This window comes from Pinus tabuliformis, chromosome 3_2 (assembly GCF_031772625.1).
Source record: "Pinus tabuliformis cultivar Carrire ecotype Pingquan chromosome 3_2, CPIR1, whole genome shotgun sequence".
In the NCBI taxonomy this organism is placed as follows: Eukaryota; Viridiplantae; Streptophyta; class Pinopsida; order Pinales; family Pinaceae; genus Pinus; species Pinus tabuliformis.
This window is the reverse complement of record NC_142302.1, coordinates 350,985,505-351,005,685: the sequence shown is the minus strand read 5'-3', so window position 1 is coordinate 351,005,685 and position 20,181 is coordinate 350,985,505.

Here is a 20,181-nt window from a genome sequence, read left to right as displayed (position 1 = left end):
AGGTGCCTGTTCCTCTGCAGGGTTAATCTCCACTGAATTCTGAGGCTTTTCGGTCGATGGGTGTTGATCAATATTAATAATTTCAACACTGCCTCTGCAAATGGGGCATATGGAGCGCTGGGAGAGCCAAACATCTGCACAGGGAACATGGAAACAATGGCTACATTTTGGTAACACAAGGCATTTATCACCATCCTTGAATTGATCAAGACAAACCACGCATTCAAGATCGTTGTTGATGCAAATCTTTTCGACATCATGTTCGGCCTTGGTGGTGCAAAAGAAAATAGGAAATTTCTAGAAATCAGACTTAGAAAGACCAGAAAGCTTAATGGGCTTGTTATTTTAGGAACTGATGCGCTCTCTGTGTGTGGAAACATAGAGAGAGGCGTACCAGGCGAGCTAGAAATAGATGAGCACCATGACTCCCATTCCCGCACAGAGCAGAAAGAGGGCAAAAACTAATTCCCACATGCTTTTCAAGAAGTGGAAAGAGAAGGAACCCATCAAACAAAAACCAGAGGTAGGGAAAGAGGCGATGGAAAAGAATACAAGAGGAATGGTATTGTTATAAATACAGTTCGTTGGATGTGAATGCCGAGGAAGTCGAGAAAGAAAACGACGCGCAAAGTCTAGAATTAATGCGCACCCCACTTCCACCATTCAAATCTCCGGTTACCAAATCACATCACTTCATTCCAGGTTGAAAGTCAAGTTCGTTCGTGGTTGCATGTGATTAGGGTTTTCCACTCCTACTTCCGCATCCATGTGTTTGAGGCGGTTGCTTTTTTCAAGAACGAGAAAATTATTGACCAGATTTTCAAAATTTATTTCATATTTTAAGAATAAAATTATTGACCAGATTTTCAAAATTTATTTCATATTTTAAGTTCTTAAAAGAGTAGTTTAATTAATACTTCAAATGGTTATTTCTCTTTTCCTTTTTTTTTCCCTCAATTTTCTAAACATTGTAGAGATTTGAAATTGTTTAAATTTTTTTCCCCTCAATTTTGTACACATGGTAGAGATTTGAAATTGTTTAATTTAAATATTGTAGATATTTAAAATTGTTTAATTTACAAAGTTAAAGTGACGATTATTTTTCATGGAAATTAGTCAGTTATAACTATCTCTCGTGGAAATGGTCATTGATGAAAATGATATCTAAAATTAAAGTTATTAGAGATTTTAAGGTATTGAATCTATTGTTGTATTCAAAAATTTATTTTAAAAAATAAAAAAATACAATCTAATCTAAAATTATATTATTAAATTTCAAGGAAAAAAAATATTTTGTCTATTAATTAAATTTTTTCTAGTTAATTTTAACTAAAATTTGACAAAGATTTTAAAAAGCTTGAGCTTAAGTTGTTTAATCTGTAAAATTTGAACGTCTTAAGGTTTTTCAAGGTGCTAAAACTATTTATGCATTTAAAAATATTTTTTAAACAACAAAAAAATCACAATCTTGCTTGAAGTTATATCATGAAATTCCAATGAAAAAAAGTCATGTTGTCTATAAATATCTTAAATAACATGATTTTTTAAAATAATAAATATGAATAAAGCTTCAAAATAATTCAATATTATTATATTACTAAATGTGAATATAATATTTAGTTTCAAAATTAAACAGTAAAATAAATAAAATAAAAGTGACTTTATTCATTAATTTGTTTATATATAAATTAAATTAATATTATTTTTTTATTATATTACCATTCATATAATTATAAAGTGCTTTTTACACAAAAAAAATACTCCTTCCTTTTTGTCTCACGAAAAAGTGTCGAGGGTTTAGGTCGGTGGATTGAAGCAATAATAAAAATCAAATTGATCATAATAAATGAGTATGAGTATCATTTTACTCAAATTTAAGTCTCTTTGACGTATCATGTGTCTAAAATATTACCATACTTCTTTACTAATCTCCTCATCTTTATTATATCTTTCCAAATCATTATATCTTTTTCAAATCAACTCCAACTTTAAATTTAGTCCTTTTCAAAACATCGGATGATCAAGTTGGATAATACACTACATTGAATTTGAAAGGTCTTTAATAACTTAATGTAGCATATCCCCAAACAATTATTTTTTACTAAAGTAGTAAGTTGGATAATAACACTACATAAAATTAGAAACGTATTTCATAATTTAATGTAACATATTTCCAAATAATTATTTTTCACTTAAGTAGTGTACTTATTTTTTTCCAATTTTATATTTAAATAAAAGATATAAAAGAGTATTTGTTTGGGGTAGTTTAATTGGCAATAGTTGTGGAAATGAAGTCTTACTGAAGATTCAAATCTTGTGCTATTCCCCGATCAAGATGAGAAGTTAGCCATGATGAAAATGTAGTCCTACCAAGCTTACAAAAAAACATGAAATCATGATAATTATGGAATAGTGTTAAATAGACGCAATATAAGAGAGAATCTATATTCCATGTTAAGTTAGTAAGTAGGTTAAATGATATGATCAGAGCTTTCAAAATACTTACCCGTTCTTGAATTGGTTATATTTTTGGTGGTTCATGAGAATATGTGTGATATAAAAAAAGTCATGAATTTTAAGATATTGAAGCGAATTATGTATTTTAGAAAATCTAATAAGAAAATTGATTAATGAATAACTATAATTTAGTGATTTGAGGCTTCTGCGATATATATTTTGTGAGGTGTTATCTTCCGGAGTCATCACATTCATATTTGTTGTAATCGACATTTGGAACCAACCTCTATGGTTCATCATCATGGATCTAATCTTAATGATGAACCACGGAGGTTGGTTCGAAACATCAATTACAACAAATATGAATGTGATGACTCTAGAAGATAACACCTCATATAATTTAGTGGTTACGTGTATACCTTAAATGTCTAAATACACGTTTTTATTTTAATGTTCAAGATTTCGTCAAATAAATATTGTACAAAATAAATAAATCACTTACAATTTAGTTTGATTTTGGAAATCTCCATCTTATCTTGAAGTGAAACCATGTGTAAATATCTCACATTAATGTCCTACAACTTTATTATTTGTATTCACTAGATTTTATTTATGGTACAAAATTTTCATGTAACCTTTGTAGTGGTTTATCAATTTCACCTCTTCATTAGTATTTTCATGATATAATTATACTCTAACATGAATGGGTGGGTATAGGAAATTTCCTCTTCATGGTGTCATGGTGCAAATCAGTCACATATAACTTAATTTTCAATATTGTTGGGTTCCCTATTTTTTGACATCTAGAAAAGCATCATGTGGCTCATGCATTTACTAACTATGCACCTTCTCAATTTCATAAATAAGACTCAATTCTAGCTCAACCTAGCTAAGTGTCTTTAATGCATGCACAATACCTAGCCATAGTCTTTAATGCATGTACATAAGATCTTCAGAGACCAAGAAGGTCTGTGCCACCTCCAAAAGTAAGAGTTCAAGTTGATTGGCCTATGATAAGATAGAAAAATAATTAGATATTTGAGAAAAATAAAACAACTAAATGTTCCAATGTTGAGTTCGGAAAAATAGTAAAATAAATAAATAAAAATAAAAATAAAAATAAAAAAAATTACATAAATTAATGGCCAATAGGCTAACTATTATATAGTTAGCAACCAACTAGATGTTATATACCATGTTGTGATAAGTATAATAAGAGATAAAATTAAGGGGAAATGACTTTGAATTATTGGGAATTTGGTGCTATAACTTAGAACACAATTATGGAAAATAAAAGAAGGGGTAATGTAATAAGAATGGATACTCTAACATAATTAAGTGGAAGTGACTTTTGAAGTCTTGGGAATTTGGTGCCACAACTTAGAACACAATTATGGAAAAAGAAAGAAGGGGTAATGAAATGAGAAGGTCTAATCTAACATAATAAAGGATGAATGACTTTTGATGTGTTGGGCATGTGGTCCCACAACTTAGAACACAATTATGGAAAACAAAAGAAGTGTAATGTAACGAGAATGGCTACTCTAACATAATTAAGAGGGAATGAATTTTGAATTGTTGGAAATTTGGTGCAATATCTTAGAACACAATTATGGAAAACAAAAAGAGGGATAATGCAATAAAAATGACTACTCTAATCTAATGCTAAATATCCAATAATAATATGCTAGCTTTTGAGGTTACTCCAAAAGTGTAATAGACTATAGTTAGGGGTGTTTCATGAGGTTTTGTGTACATGGTGTAAGTTTAAATCCTAGATGTTTCAAGATTGATTCACACATTGGAGATGGTTCCATTATGGATTTACACATTAGAGATAGCTCACTTAGTGGTTGCTTGACCTTAGTTGGGAGCTTGTTTGGTATTCTTCCCTAGGAAATTGGAGTTCTCTTGACAACTTGGGGGACATTCTTCGTGATAATTACATGGAGAAGTTCACTTGCTTTAAGAATTCCCTACTTAGGGTAAGTGTTATATATCTTGGAGGAGACATATCACCATAGATAGCATGGGGTAGCTTAGATTGTTATATACAAGCTTTGATTTGGCTCGAGTATGCATAAGTTGTGATAATGTTCATGCAAGGGGAGTGGACCCAATGAAGCACATGGCTTAGGAAGAGAGACAAAGTCTATGTAGACTTGTGATGAAGGGCATTGGCTTTAGGTTGGTTTGACCTAGGTTTGGACTTTTACTACACGCCAACAAAACCCTCAACCACTAGCCCTCTCAGCAACGACCTGCAAGCAGATCGCAGTCTCACCCGAAGTGATTATGGGAGGTTGCAAAACCAGGTTTCTACAACTTAAGGGATGTTGCGATGTGGCACTTCTATGTTTTCTTTATGTTTTAACACTTACTTACTACTTCGCATTCACAAAGTACTTCACACTTATACTTTACCTCATAGAATTACATTTATCTCTTAGATATATCATAAACATACATGAGCTTCATGGTATTGAAATAAAGTGCAGATATTAAGCAAATAAACACATGAGACACTGATTTTATAGTGGTTCATCCCAATGTGGGACTATGTCCACAAGAATTGTTGCTTATAATATAGAATTTGTAAAACAAACAGTTCTTTTTAGTGCTCACAGCTGCAAGGTGTCTACACACTAAGCCGTAGATGGTTTGTGCACTAAGTTGTATACCTAGGCCTTAGTGCACTCAGCAGCGGAGCATTTCCCCTTTCTCCAAAGTACAAAGCAACATAATACCACCATAAACATAGATTTCGATCAATACTTTTTATGCCTTCGTTATTTATTATTCATCCCTATATATACTATTACATGAGGGATTACATCGCTACATTACCATGGGCCCGATACCATGGTTTCCAAAATACAAGGGACTATGGTCCAAAACCAACAACTTTTACAATATTATATGTTTTTACAAAAAGGAAGGGGCTTCACCGCGAATCCCCCATATTGGTGAGTTTTTTGTGTGGTCTTCGTTGCACTCCGTTGCTCTATTGTGCGGTCCACTTCGCACTTTGTACTGTGCACTTTATCCCCAAAATTTGGCTTCCTTGCCCAAAATATGGCCAAGTTGGGATGCAGCCAACAGGCCCCCAAAACTAACTTGTGACTCGTCCCGAGTCACTTAGCTGTTGTGCCTCTAATATTTTTTGCAATGTTATTATAGGCCTAGTTGAACTGTTGGAGCACTTCTATCATCTGTTTATCCTCACTGTGTGCTTCCTCCAACAATGCTTATGTTACATGCTCTGCAACCTTTTGTAGCAATGTTGTGTCCTTTTATCGAAGCTTTGGGAGCTTCTCATCTACTTTCTGGGAGAGTTGAAGGGCCTTATCCTGCCAAGGTTGAGTTCTGTTTACCAATGTCTGCTCTTCCCTCTTCAGCTCTTCGATCCTCTTCTGCAACACCTTCACTTCATTGATCTTTGTGAGCTTCTGTGATATAAGTAATGTCTTCGTGGCTGCTCGAATTTCCTCTAACTATTGTTTCTTTTACTACATCTCCTCCTGCAGTTTCTAAACATTTGGATCTTCCTGCAGTGAAGTCCAAATTTGCATACTCTCGTCCAATAGTTTGTTGTAGTTCGTCAATGTTGTGGAGATGCTAACCATGACTAACTTTAAGTCAGCCTCCCTCTAGTTACATCCTGTGATGTAACTGGCAACTTCAACTGTAGCTCATTGATTTTGACTTCATATTCAAACTGTACCGCGACAACTTTTTCTTTCTGCTCCTTGATTGCAAGGCCAAGCTTTGCAACCTTTTCTTCTGTCGATTCCTCTTCGTGGACCTCCATGTTCGGAATTCCCTTACATGTTGTTTCTACTACATATTTCAGTTGTTGATATTATTTTACTATCTGATCTCTCTCTTGTATTGTCTAGTCAATCTTCTGTGACAATGCAACTTGCTCCTTTTCCACCTGTATGTTGAGCTACAATGTGCACTCTTCCCTTAGCTTTAATTCCTCTATAATTTCTTCATGTAGCTTATGTAACCTTGGCAGTGACACTATTGCGATGTTCATGTTTATATGTGTCCACTCCTTGGCCTGCTGCTGAATTTTTGTTGATTCAAACTATAGAGCCCCTATAGGTATCTGTGTCATTCTCATTGCAAGGGTAGGCACGATTGACCTTCCTTCTGTAATCCTTTCCTGTGTTTGTGCAAGCTGTCTAAAATATAATGCCAAAAGTTTCAACTCCATAATCCTTTCCTACATGCCTGTGATAAGCTCTCCACAGCGATCTTCCACCCTATTCCAAGATTTTGTTGTGATCTCCTGAACCTTGTCTCCAGTTTGGTTCAAGTCTCCCTCAGTGAGAGCCATTGGTGTGACCTCCTTTGACTTATCCACTTTATGCTTCTTTCTGGCCTTGGTGGAAGCTTCGCCTTGGATCTTCCTTTTCTCTGCGTTAAATTTATTTGTTTCTACCTCCTCTGCTTCCTTAGTTTTATCTTTTCCTCCTTGAGATTCCTCCCCATGTTCTTCGTCACGGTGTTCTTCTTCCTCTTCCTCTTCCTCTACTTCCTTCTCCTTGTCTTTTTCACTGCCTTCGCCATGGGACGAAGTGCCTAACTCTTCTTCTTCTATTGAGTTGTCTCCTGCCTCCTCCAGTGGATTCATCCAATCTGCACCATGTCTGCACTACTTCTAGTAGATCATCCTCTTTGACCATATATGGCAATGGATGCCATTGCTTCTTCGCATCCCTACGCGCTTGTATGTACAATCTGTGAAAACTTGCCTTGAACCTTGCCACAACGCTGTATTGTTTGTGCAAACTCGGTGAAAGGCGTGAATGTTGGTTTACGAGCATGTGTAGATCCATCTGGTATAGTATAACAAATATCTTGTTTTCCTATGTGCACAATGGTTGACTGGTATGCCACAACGAAGCATACACGCGACCTCACATACATCTTCTTCTATCAAAGGAAACTGTGTATCCTCTGGTTCCTTCCATGTCAACATAGCAATGATCAATAGTAACAAGGCATAATGGAAAGATGTACCTTTCTCCTGGACCTCGCAGTAGTCGTCCAAGAATTCCTTGCATATATACGCAACCCAGTTATACTGGACTCCTTTTGCATGACACTTCCATATAATATTACTAGATAGAATATGTGTCGCGAAGCGGACTGCTTGGTCGTTGATAAAGTTTATGTTGTAGCCCCTGTTGCCTTTGACCAACCCATACTTTTGCTTCATTCTTTCTACCAAGGCACGGTCCTAGTCCTTCTCGACAAACTCCTCCACGGGGTTTTGTCCTTGGTATGGTAATCTCATGATCCTCCATATCAACATTCTCTGGGAATTTTATTCCCCATCCACAGGTGTCCATCATGTAATAACACCAAAAATTGTCGAACACATGCTGTGTTTGATGAATTTTTGCCGAAGTGTGACACATTTAACAAGTTGAGTAGTCTTGACTGTGCCAACCCATTCACCCATCACTGTGGTTCTAATCTTGTCACTCCGCTATCTGGGTAGTGAATCTGTTGCAAGTACTAGTCTGGTGCAAACTACGGGTACTTCATCTGGTCGTTAAAATCATTATCTATGAATTTTAGTTGCGGGATTTTTCCTAAAACCTCTCTTTCAAATGACACATCCTCCGAAAATAGAGGTGTGAAGTCCCATACTTTGCATCTTTGGAATCTTTTATTGGTTTAGTGCTTGGCTTCCTTGGCAGGATATATGAGGGCAGAGGTGAGATGAATGTTGTGCCACCTTTATCCACCTGAATTTCCTCCACTTCTTCGTCAATTTCAACCTAATGAGGTTTCTTCTGAGGCTTCACAGGTTTGGCAGGCTTCTTGTCCTACTTTTTCTTGGTTCTTACTTCCTTGGGTTGCTTTTGCCTCGACGATGTTCGCGAATTCTATGGCGATGGTGCTACTGCTATGGGTGTTGCTGCTACGGGTGGTACGACTGGTGATGTTGAGCGTGTATCAGTTGTTGCTGTAGTGTCTACTTCCATAACTCCTATACCTTTCGTGTTAAATATTTACATAAATTCTTAAGTCGACAGGATATTCATGCAAGAAAGTTCTGCAACTGCTTTGCACTATTACTCTCTCATCATTAGATTTGATTTTGTCCCGATTCTGTTCAGATTCCATCATTAAATGCATAATCATCGTTAAATTCTGCCAACTGTCATCTTAAATGAAACTTGACGCCTGTCTTTTCCCTTTTAACTGCCATATTTCTACTTTTCTAGCAAACTTCGACATGTCCCCTATTGTATCACACCTTTGTCTTATGTTGCAGATTCATGCAAACTTCGACATATTCCTAATTATAGCGAAGTACTTTCTTCATTGAAGCTTTCTCTGCAATGTAGTTTATAGTCTATTGTCCACTTTCAACTGCATGTGACACTAATACTTTTCTTCTTTCTTCTTTAGAGTGAAGTCGTAGGGATAGGGTTGTCCCTGTAAAACTTTAATCTACTGCCATTTACTTTTCCTTGAATTAATTCTCCATTTAACATCGCTAACTGCACTGCGCCTCCATCATTGATATACTTAATAGCATATGGGCCTAACCAATGTGTTTTGAATTTCCCTCGAAATTTCACAAACTTACTGTCATAGAGGAGCACATGGTCTCCTATCTAGAACTTATTTTGCTTAATGTGGCTATCATGCCAAGCCTTTTCTCTTGATTTTCGCACTTGTTGATGAAATCCTACTAAAAACCTGTCTTCTTCTAGAGCCAGTAACTGCGACATCCTTTCTTCCATTATGTCGGGGTTTTCCATATTTGTAAAAGCTGCAATTCTTAGGCTAGGGACAATGTATTCCATGGGCATCACAACTTCTTTCCCATAAACCAACCTAAAGGGTGTCTGACCTGTCAAATTTTTGTATGTAGTCCTATAAGCCCATAATACTGTTGGAATTCTAAGATCCTAGTCATCCCTATTCACATTACATACCTTGGTCAGTGCATTCTGCATAGTTTTATTGAATGCCTCCATAGTTCCATTTTCTAGATGATGATAAGGAGTGCTCTTTTGGTGGTAAACTTGAAATTCCTCAGTTAATGCTTCAATGGTATTATTCAAGAAATGTGACCCTTGGTCACTCATCAATATCTTTGGGCACCAAAATTTGGACAGTATGTATTCAAAGATGAACTTCGCAACATTTTTGTGCTGCAATTCTTCATTGGCTATGCTTTCGGCCACCTTGTCAAATAATCAGTTATAGTGATTATATACCTCGCACTGATCCTTTTCCTTGGTGGATTGATAAGTCTGACAAAATCAATAGCACATTTTTCAAAATCCTACAAAGTTAGCTGTGGTGAGTTGCATCTCATCTCTCCTTGAAGGTTTTCCTATTCTTTGGTAGATATCACAAGTTCGACAATACTCCTTTACATCTTTGTGTAATGTAGGCCACCATAGTCATGCTCTTAAAATATTATGCGAAGTATATTTCTTTGCATTATGTCCACTAGCTACGCCACTATGAGCTTCTCTTTAAATTATTTGTCTTTCATGCTTAGGAACATACCTACACAATATTTCATTTGGTCCCATTTTATAAAATTGTCCTGCTATTAGTGAAAAATTGTTGCCTTAACCACCAATTGTTTCTTCTACTGCGAAGTGTATTTTGAAGGAGCCAAACCTGTGGTTAAGAACTGAATAATATCAACAAAGTGCTCATCTACTATCTTGATTGCAAACAACTGCGCATCAAGAAGATTACCCTCTATATATGTTGGTTCTTCTCTTGTCTCTAACCTTGAAAAATCATCAAGTCCAACATTTAGTCTTCTTGGCTTAACAACAACTTCAAAATAATATACCTGAATTAATAATAGTCATCTGCAATTTTTTCCTCCTAAAACAGGGTTATTGACTAGGTATTTTAGTGCATAGTGGTTTGTGAACATCTTAAAATGTGATCCCAACAAATAATGTTTGAATTCCTGCAAAGCATATACCATAGCTAGTCCTTCTCTTTCTATAGTTTTATAGTTCTTTTCTTCTTTAGATAGTTTCCTACTTGCAAAAGCTACAGGGTGATCAATTTCTCATGCTCTAGGTTGTTCCAACACCACTCCTAAAGCTATGCATGAATCATCCACAGGAGCATGAAATTCCTGATTCCAACCTAGAAATACCAGTATATGAGAAGTTACCATCTTTACTTTTAATGTGTCGAGGATATTTTGACATTCTTTGTTCCATAGGAAAGTAACATCTTTCTTCAACAATTTTCCATAGGCGCAACAATCTATGCATATCCTTTGATAAATTTTCTGTAATATCCTATATGTCCCAAAGTGATGTGAAGCTGTCTCACTATTTTTGGTGGAGGTAAATTAACAATAATAGAAATCTTTGCAAGATCCACCATTAATCCTTTCTTGGAAACAATATGTCCCAAAAATACACCAAAAGGTACACATAATATGCACTTCTTAATATTCAGAGAAATATAATACTATTTGCTTGTGTCGAGCATCAGTCTTAAGCTTGCAACATGTTTCTTCAATAACCCAAATAGTGTCCAACCATTGAAGTATACTTATAAAAACTTGTGAATATATTCTTTGAAATTTGTAACCACCACTCTTGAAAATATGGTAGAGGAATTCTTTAGTCCAAAAGGCATCACTGTATATTGATATGATACCCATTTTCTAGTGAAGGTAGTCTTATGTCGATCTTCTGGTGCAATTATGATCTGATGGTATCTTGAAAATCCATCTGTGAATGTGTAGGCCTCCTGTCCACCTAAATTATCCAACGCTTCATTTGTAAAGGGTGTAGGGAAGGGATCATGCACACATGCATTATTTAATTTCCTTAGATCCACACAAATCTTGATTTCTCCTTTAGCCTTCTTTTCCTGGACCACCATGGGACTTACCCACTCTGATTCCTCCATGGGTTCAATGATCCCTATTACTATCATTTTATCTAACTCTTCCTTTACTTTATCCTTATATTTTGGATTCAATCTATAGGGTATTTTCTTGATAGGCTTCATACCGGCCTTTAAAGGAATCTTCATAACTCCCAAGTTTCCGACTATGCCATTCATATCTGAGAACTTAGTGGGGAATAACTCCTGGTATTCATGAAAAAGATCTGTCACTTTGGTGACTACTTCTTCATCCCAATAATCTCCAATCATTGCAAACTTCGACTCATCTTCTTACCCTATATTCACCTTCCATGTCTTTAATGGATTTTTTATATCAGGCATTTCTAATTCAGATCCATTCACTTCGCAGTAGCCTTCAGATTTTGCTATATCAATATTACGAGGGTCTTCATCTTGTTCTGTAGTGATGTTGTAGCATTTTAGTACATTATGTCGCTGCGCAACCCAATCAGGCTGCCAATTGAGTGGGATTTCATTCTAAAAAATATTCTTTTTAACTATCTGAAGGGCTAAATCTATATATGGAAAATCATCTTCGAAGATAAATGTCAATATAAACCCATCAACCATCTCTGCCTAGTTTGTAGTACCATGTCGAAGTTCTGTTTTCAAGTACTAGTTTTGAGGAATTGCCTCTCATGTATGGATGAACCCATGCACCCATTCTTCTTATGAAATCTCCTTCCATGTTGTCATACAAAGCTAGATGTGCTCTCTAGGGTTAGTTTGACCATCATATTTATCTGCCAATCTTGTTTCTACCTGACCAAGCCTTATCCATATCAACCTTTGACATTCCTACCAAGTTCCTATATTCTTCTTATGTGTACCCCACCATATAGCAGGAGTAGCTCTTAATGTTAGATCTAGAGCTAACAATCTTTGACACTCTGGTACCTATTCTTCATTTCTTCAAGAAAAGTACTTATATTACCCAAACCATCATAAAAAGGTAAGTCACATGCTTCAGTTGTCATACAACAAACTACTTTAGTAATTTTTGCACATCGCCTTGTAGACACTTCATGTAACCTGTTTTATGAATTTTCCAATAATTCTTCTGAATTTGAAGTGCATGAACTGTCTTGTTCCCAACCCAATTTTCCATCTATAATGGGATTAATCCATTCTTCTTCTTTGGTTGTTATCTGATAAAAGTTTTCTATGTCTTCTGCGATGTACTCTTCTTTAATTGACTCAATATACCTTGATCCTTTTGATGGATCTAATGGAACAATGACTCTCATATTCTTGATTTCAAATATCATTTTTCTCTTCTTTAAGTTGATTATAGCCATGTTAGAAAATTCCCAATCCAGTCTAAGTAGTGTAGGATAGGGGTTACTATCATCCACAATTTCTAGCACTTCAAAATCAGTAGTAGTGCGCACCCCTTCAATGTCTATTGTAATGCCTAATAATATTCCTAGAGGAACAATCTTTTGTTGGTTCTCCATTCTTAGCTGAATAGGTGACCATTAAAACTTCAGTTTACCCATTAATTCCCATGTTTGCTTTGTCAGGACGTTAGCTTTAGATCCAATATCTAAAATAACTTGGTCCATGTCATATTCTCCTATTTGTGCACTAAGCCTCATTTCTTTTATAATTCTCTTTTGTTTATGTAAATTATTAACTTCACGCATCTCACTCTGCGATACTTCTTTAGATGTGTAGGAATTTATCAATTCCTAAAGTCCTTCTACAACTCTTTGATCTCACAACAATTTCATACAAGTTTGAAGAAAATATTTTAGAGTATCTACCTGATATGTTGCATCTTGTTCCTGTATTGTCAGAGCTTGGACTTGTGTCGAAGATGATAGATCAAAACTATTCTTTTTATTTTACTGTGTGTTGGATGTCGAAGCTCCTACATCCCTAAAGCTTCAATTTGATTCCATAAAGACTTATTTTTCGCTTTGAATATCAAACATAGGGACTTTTTCAGTAGTCTTTCTTACCCATGTAGCTTCGACTTCCTTCTTCCCGTCTGATTTATCATCTCCAGTTGCAACTCCACTTCTTGTTACAATATTTATGCGAGGTTTGTCGATCCTTGGTTCCGCAGTCATCATTTGAATCTTCTGTGTCAGTTGTTGGTTCCTCTTTTTTTGCATTTTTTCCATAAGTACCGGACACTCTTCAATTATATGATCAAAAGAGTTGCAATACTTACATGTCGTGGTAAGATTTTGACAGTCTCTCATGAAGTGTCCTGCTGAGATGCAGTTATAACAGATAATCTGTCCTCGTCCTCGACTAGATCCACCACGTCGACCTCGAGCTTAATAACCACCTTGACCACTGTGTTACCCATGTTCCTTATGTCCATGTTCTTCGGCTTGCATACTAGATGCATCATCACTTCGATACATCATTAGTTCATAAGCTCGACAATTGTTTTCATCATGTCCCACTGATTTGCAAAACTTGCAATACAGGTTCCTTGGAGTCTGCACATACTTTTGCAATAGATAACAGTCTTCATCACGATGTTCGCCCCTAGTTTTACATATATTGCACCATAAGCTGGATCTAATATTCAAAGGATTCGGTGCTCCACTAGCCATGTAGTTTTTGAAGATAGGACATTGTTCCTTAGAATTGCCTTCTCCTTTACACTTTGTACACCATACTTCTTCTCAAAGTTCTTTATTTTTCTTCATATCTTGTATCTGTAGAGTCAAAATTTCCAGCTGACTCTGGATCTACTACATGCTTACAATGGTATCCCCTATCGGCGAAGCTTCTAACTTCATTGCAAGTTCTAAGGCTTGGACTTGAGATTCTATCTTAAATTGTGGCGAAGGAAATCTTATATGTGGAAGTAGCGCAACTAGTCACTTAACAGAGGGCTATAGTCAGCTTCTATAAAAGTATTTGGATCTTGGACATGAGATCTCTTTCTAGTGTCTATTCTATATTTTTCCACTTTGTGTTGTTCCAATTTCTTCTTTAGATATTCTAAACATAAGTAACTAATAATCTGATTGCATTCGTAAAATTGTCTTTTCACACAAAAGCATCTTAATCCAAAGGTTTAGATATTTTAATAACTTACCTTGTGGTCCTTTGAAAAATTATCGTTCTGCTTCATTGTACGACACACTCGAGTCTACCATGAACTCAGTAATGAATCCTCCTAAGATGTTGTCAATCTAGAAGTCAACAACTCTTAAGACCCTATTGTCAGTGTTCTTGAGTCGTTGTATTAATTCAAGATTCCACTCCTTAGGTTCATCTCCTTTAAAGTAGTTTTTCTCTCAATCAACCTTGATATCCACTCGTATAGCTCCACATGGAACGAGCTGAAGAAGATTTAATATTGATCTTCGAAAATATACTTCTCCAACCACCTCCTAGTTGATAGACGATGGTTTCTATTTTCTTTTTCTGCAAATTCTCATTCCTTCTATTCTCCCAATCTTAGATTTCTTTCTTCGACGGATGCCACATAAACATCCCTCAAATAGATCCTAGTCTCCAAAATGGAACCATTTGTTGGCTTTAGGTTGGACTGACCCGAGTTTGGACTTTTACTGCGCACCAACAAAACCCTCAACCACTAGTCCTCACCCGAAGTGTTTATGGGAGGTTGTAGAATCAGGTTTTTGCAACCTAAGGGATGCTGCGATGTGGAACTTTTGTGTTTGCTTTATGCCTTAACACTTACTTAGTACTTCACATTCACAAAGTATTTCACACTTATACTTTACTTCACATAATTACATTTATCACTTATACATATCATAAACATACATGAACTTCATAGCACTGAAATAAAGTGTAGATATTAAGCAAATAAACACATGAGACACATTTTACCATGGTTCATCCCAATGTGGGACTACATACACAAGAAATATTTCTTATAATATAGAATTTGTACAACAAACAGTTCTTCCCTGCGCACGCAACTGCAGGGTGTCTGCGTAGTAAGCTGCAGATGGTCTGTGCACTAAGATGCAGACCTAGGCCTCCATGCACTTAGCTCCAGAGCCTTTCCCCTATCTCTGAAGTACAATCAACATAATACCACCATAAACATAGATTTCAATCAATAATTTTTATGCCTTCCTTCTTTATTATTCATCCATATATGTATTATTACATGAGGGATTACATCACTACATTACCATGGACCTGATACCATGGTTTCCAAAATACAAGGGACTATGGTCCAAAACCAATAATGTTTACAATATTATATGTTTTTACAAAAAGGAAGGGAATTTTCCGTGAAGCCCCCATACTGGTGACTTTGTTGCACGGTCTTCGTTGCGCTCCACTGCTCTGCTACACGGTCCACTTCTCACTTTGTACTGTGTGCTTTATCCGCAAAATTTGGCTTCCTCGCCCAAAATTTGGCCAAGTTGGGCTACACTCAACAAAGGGGTGTTAACATACATTGTGAGCTACATAATTTTGGAGCCCTTATTTTGTGCATGTCACCTTGGATCTTTACATGTGCATCCTTGGAGTGGACCACTTCACTTGTGTGATCCTACATGTGTTTATTATAGGTTGCTAGTAAGGGCATGGCCACACATTGTATTATTGGCTTCGTTACCTCTCATATATATATATATATATATATATATATATATATATATATATATATATATATATATATATATATATATATATATATATAGATATAGATATATATATATAGATATATATATATATATCTATATATATATATCTATATATATATATATCTATATCTATATATATATCTATATCTATATATATATATATATATATATATATATATATATATATATATATATATATATATCTATATATATATATATATATATATATATATATATATACTTCATTTTTTTTTATTTATTTATTTATTTTTTTTTTAATTTTTTTTTTTTTTTTTTACCGTGTGGTTCACGGGCCACCAGAGGTGGGCCGCTACGTCCACGTAGACAATCAGGGCAGCTCCACCCGAAGGGAACTGCCGGTCGGCCACATCCGGCCTAACCCCGAGGGCGTCGAGGAGATTTGACCCCATGACCTCCCAAATCCGGAGGACTATCAACGGGAACTCGACCATTTGAGCTATCCCTCGGGGCTATATATATATACTTCATTATACTTCATATATATATATATATATCTATATATCTATATATATATATATATATATATATATATATATATATATATATATATATATATATATATATTATATATATATATACCTCATTATAATTAATTATAGCTCATTATATTTATCACTCTTATGTTAGATGTGATCAAGTAGAGTGCCTTAGTCATATTACAACTCTTAGATATTCGTTTATACTTGGTCTCTCTCTCTCAAAGTCACTAGGGTTTCTTGATCTCTTGGAGCATCTTGAAGTTTAGGGTTAGGGTTTCATACCTTGGAGAATTGAGATTAAGGTTTTGAGATGAAACCTTAGGGTGCATTTAGTGAGGAAAGAGAAGATGGGGAGACATCTTTCCTTAGACTTATGAATCCATGCTGGAGCTCCTTGGTTGAGCTAGGGCTTTCCAGAGTTGGTGGATTGCTCTACTCTTGTGATGAGGCTATGATATATACAACAACTTCCATCCTTTTCATATCACTGAAGTTTTTAGCTATCCAATACTAGTGTAAATTGTTGATTTATTTTTTAGTCATCAATATTCTTCATGATTTGTAATTTACAACTTCATATGTCTTATTGATTTGACATAAATAAATATCAATTATGTTAAGTGAAATAATATCGTAAACATAAGAGTTATTTTACACTTGTAAATAAAAAAATATAGATGTATTTCATACATGATAATAATACCCTAGAGGGCTGCAACTTATCAAAGAACATTAGTATCTTTTCTCGTTGGATTTCCTAGAAGTCTGGGTTGTTAAGGGTTATTATTCACTTCCGCTATCATTTTGTTCTATATTTCATATCATCCCTAAGGATGAATTTACAAGGTTAAGATCTAAGAAATCTCTAGTTAAGAGGTGAAATTTCTTAAATGTTTTAATTTCAAGAAATTTCAACATGGTAATCATAATATTCATTAGCACTTGGATTGTGCATTACTTAACTAGAAAAATTTTAGAAATAACATTGTAACGATTATAGAGAATCATTAAATCTTAATTACAAATTTGGGTGATACAAGTTTTATGAAGAATGAAATGAAAGGTAGGAAAGGAAAAGAAAAAAACATAGTAATATGGTGAAAACCCAACCTCTATTAATAAATGAAATAATAGAATACTATAGAACACAAATTGGCTAGAATGGTAGTAGCTATCTTTGAAGAAAGAGAGATGGAAACTACACACATTCCAAAAATCTATTACAATAGACAAAAATAATGGCATTTTAACATAAATAAAGAACCCTAGAGGCCCAAAACAATCCTAGAAGATGAAGCACTAAAAAGGTTTGTAAGCCCTGAGGTTGTTGGTACATCAACTTCTTGAGGGTGCAAATTTTGCATACAATATTTGTTTTGGGTGCACAATAGATCATTGGAAAGAAATATATAAGGACTACAACTTTTGACTAATGCCGAGGCATGCCTTAAGAACCTCTAGGCACTTGAATTTAAAAAAAAAATCTTTTATGACCTCAAAACAACCTTAGGAGTTTAGAACACAAAATGAAAGAAAACATGTCAAGAAGATAGATTATTGTTGAGTTCGTGGAAAAGGTGGGTGGCCATCAATATCCATCTGGATCAGTCCTCCTTGCTTAAGAAGCAACGGTATCCATTGTGTTAAGTTTCATCATCATATGGGGAAACTTCTTATGAATTTGGCTCTTAGCGAGCCACTTGCTTTGGTGAAGAAGGTTCCTTTCTTTGACAACCTAATAGAGTTGTATGTGTTGTTGGAAGGCATCATTTGTTTTTATGTCCATGATCTGATCCATGTATCATGTTTAATGTAATCAAGATTGAGTTCTATGGAGGCTAATTTCTTGGTTTCCTCTATGGTGTCCAATAATGGTGGAAAATATGGTTGAAGGAGCTCCACATTAAATGTTGAGTGCAATCCAAGGAAAAGGGGAATACTTAATTCAAAACCATTTTCACCCATAGCCTTTGTGATTGTGTAAGGTCCATATCAGAGCGGTCGAAGCTTCCTATGGGGGCCAATAAGACACTCTTTCCATAGATGTAAGTTTGCAAACTACTTCTCAAACTACTAAAACAACCACTTCAAGTAATACCACTTAAGTCATGGGACCTATATTTTTAACATATTTAAAAATGTCTTCTACAATTGATACCACCCTAATTAGTGCTTTCCCTTGGTAAATAATTAACTACACTAATGTGTTGAAATTTGGGCAACTATTGGACGAATTTCCCATGAGAAATTGTACTACCCCAAAGTAAAGCCCATCATGCCCTAAAAATGATTTATATTAGTCGAAAGAGAAAAATTGAAATTGGGTTTATCATTGACAAATGTGGCAAATCAATTTGGGAAAAAAATTCAATAAAGCACGTCGAAAAATATATTTAATTGAGAATATTCAAATTCTAGTATTTCCCTCCTAAACCCTAAGTCGACTTGACCCTTTGAAGGCATCTTTAGAATATATAAAAAGAGGATCGATCCATCTCCAAATGGGGGAATTCAATCACACACCCTTGTTATATGCTATGTGATTCACTCTCTATACTGTGGCTTCATACAAATATTTTGTGGTTCGCATTAGTTTAATATTGACTCACATTATTTTATGAGGCTCACATGATTTAATATTGGTTCATTGACTTACTTATGAGAATGCCAATTTTGTGCTTCGATATTTATGGCATGCTTTGTAACCTCTGAGGCATCGCTTGATTTCTATATGTGGCTCTAGCTCACACAATACATAGTGACACAAAATACACAGTGGCATCACTATTTTTATATGAGACATCACATCTATTCTGAGGCATTGCAACTATTATATGAGACATCACATTTGTTATAAGGCATGACATCTATTCTATGAGGTATTTCATTTGTTCCTGAGGCTCACATCTATATCTTCCATTGCCCCATATTTGATTTGTAGATTGCATAGGGGCTCACTATTACTCGCATATCATTTCTCTCAGATGCCTCATTTATTATCTACGCTTCACTTATGTTCCTGAGCTTAGACTTACATTGGATTTGTGGATCACTTACATTCCTATACTCACATACACATTGTACATTCATTGGTGGCTCAAATTCTCTGTAATGATATCTCTATAATCAAAATTTAATGGTTCACATTTATCTGATGGAGGCTCTCTCTCTGTAATGATTCACATTATGAATTTATAAGTAGTCTCCATACATTACAATGAATCATTTTACATGGTTGTGATCTATAAGAGTATAAATCATGACAACAATCTATAGTGACCTTGTTCTATGTACAGTGATATATGATATGGAAACATTTTTAATATCATTATAACCTTTTGATATAACTTTGACATAATAGTGAGAGAAATTGTATATGGAGATAATCTTGATATGACCATGAATGTGGCAAATATCCTTGGTATGGAAATGAAACTAGTATGTACATGACAGTGACCTTAATACATGACAATGACATAAATGGATGGAAGTGATCTTGATAGGGCCATTGCAGTGACCTTGCTATTATGACATATGATGACAGTGACCATAATGATAGTGACCTTGGTAGTGAAGTCTCTTTATAATAATGTCACATGGATGATTTTACTTGAGTCATGAGAGAAACTCTCTTAGACTTGTTTTATTATCAAAGGTCAGATTGT